Here is a 2483-nt window from a genome sequence, read left to right as displayed (position 1 = left end):
TCTGTTATCAATTTGCTTCATAAAATAGTGAGATAACACATTTTTGTTTTTTAAATATTTTGTCACAGGGATGAATGTGACGTGTGATGCAGATTTGCTCAGACTGCTGCACCACTGTTTGTGCAGGCAGGCATAATTACAAGGCACGCACACACTATAGTTCCAATTGCTCATGCTGAAACACACCATTTTGCTGACGGTAGCGTCTTTTGGACGTGCAAAAGAACAAAACAGTGTAGACAAAACATAAATGCTGAAGTGACTTTTCTCACTTTGCTAAATCTGAAACAATAAAGTAATTTGTAATTGAAATTGTACAACATATTTCTCTGTTTGCTTTAAGGATAGAAGACATGCAAGACAGAGTTGCTTTGGGCTGGACAGATCACAGTATCCATTGATCCATCCACCCTTGAAATCTGCTTATCCAGGGCAGGGGGCAGCTGGAGCCTAACCCAGCAAGAAAGCAACAGGCATAAAGCAGGAACCACCCTTGGACAGGACGTCAGCCCATCGCAGGGTGAACACACAGACACACATCATGGGACAATTTAACATCACCAATTCACCTAAGCTGCATTTCTTTGGACTGTGGGAAGAAACCAGAGCAAACCCATGAACATCCACGTGCAAGCTCCATGCAGGGAGCACTCAAGGTGTGACCCTCTAGACCAGGGGTAGGCAACGTCGGTCCTGGAGTGCCACAGTATGTGCAGGTTTTTGTTCCAACCCAGTTCCTTAACGAGAACTCAATTATTGCTGATGAAGCACATATTGCTTAAGTGACATTTTAATGCTTCATTTTAGTGGTCTCGCTTGTTAAGGTTCTCCAACCTTAATTGCTTATTTCAATCTTAAACTGCTGCATTCAGTGTTTTAATTGCTCCTTATTAGCAATAAGATGTAAAACAGGGGTAGGCAATGTCGGTCCTGGTGAGCCGCAGTGGCTACAGGTTTTCATTCAACCCAATTGCTTAATTAGAAACCAATCATTGCCAATCTCAGACCTTATTTAATTTTATGGCTTGTTAGTCTGTGCAATGTAAGGCTTTTATATCGTAGATTTTTTTCCTTTCCAAGGATATCATCCAAATGATTTGAAGCCTAAAACAGATCATTTTCAGTCTGTCACATTTTTCTATTAAGTGTTTTATTAAATCAAACCGTGCATGATGAACACACACAGATGTAATTGGAAAAAAGCTAGCTGGAGAACTGCTGGCTGCTTTGTCTTTTACATCTTATTGCTAATAAGGAGCAATTAAAACACTGAATGCAGCAGTTTAAGTTTGAAATAAGCAATTAAGGTTGGAGAACCTTAACAAGCGAGACCACTAAAATGAAGCACTAAAATGTCACTTAAGCAATATGTGCTTCATCAGCAATAATTGAGTTCTCGTTAAGGAACTGGGTTGGAACAAAAACCTGCACATACTGTGGCACTCCAGGACCGACGTTGCCTACCCTTGCTCTAGACCCCCTTACTATGAGGCAGCGGCACTACCACTGCATCACAGTGTACCCAATAAGTAGATTATTAATATGTTTACATTAAACATGGCCTTATAAAAATTACTAAAAAAATATCCTTTATTTAATACTTACTGCATTATAATAACTTAGTACACCACTTAAACTCTGTCCATGAGCTCAACTAGACATTAAATCCAAAGGTTCACCTACTTTTTCCACTGCACACTGATTGTTTGATATGTGTGATCAATAAACACACAAAGGATTATACTTGTTTATGTCTTATTTGCATAAGCATATCATTGTTTATCTATACCTGCGACTTAGATGAAGATCATATCACACTTTGTGACCAGTCGATGCAGAACACCAGGTAATCCCAAAGAGTTCATATACTTTTTTGTGCCACTGTATCTGCTCTTTCACAAATGAAATAAAAACACACTATTGGTAGTTTTATATAATCTTTCTGTGAACTTACACCACTTTAACTTGTTTATAGTTATGTCTACAACCTGACTATATACCAGTATATTTGATAAATTAAGTGAAAACATCTTAATTTCTTCTTCTTTGGGTGATCTTTTTTCTTTTCTGTAATATTGTTCTCTCTCTGCCTAATATAATTTTCAACTGATGACCAAATGTGTTCAGAGGATACCACTGTAGTTATTTGTTTTGTTTTGCAACTGAGAGCATTTTTCTTTCGTAAATGTCCATGTAATTACAGCACAAATTGCGGCAATATAGAACTTTGGAAAAAAAATACCGACCTTTGCCCTCAAATTCACATCCTTCACAGTAGTCTGCAGATTTATTTCACCGTGGCGTCATCACGTTCGGGGCGTGTCAACTTTCAGGATTGGCTATCCCCAAGCAAATTATAATGATTGACATATAAGTCAACTAATGAACTAACAAAATTAAAAGAGGCCTAGAGGAAACAGCGCAGATTCCATTTTGGCTCTAGGTTCTGTACTCGCTATATATGTTTTGCGCGAAAATATAAG

The sequence above is a fragment of the Erpetoichthys calabaricus genome, chromosome 12, assembly GCF_900747795.2.
Source record: "Erpetoichthys calabaricus chromosome 12, fErpCal1.3, whole genome shotgun sequence".
In the NCBI taxonomy this organism is placed as follows: domain Eukaryota; kingdom Metazoa; phylum Chordata; class Cladistia; order Polypteriformes; family Polypteridae; genus Erpetoichthys; species Erpetoichthys calabaricus.
This window is presented reverse-complemented; position numbering follows the sequence as displayed.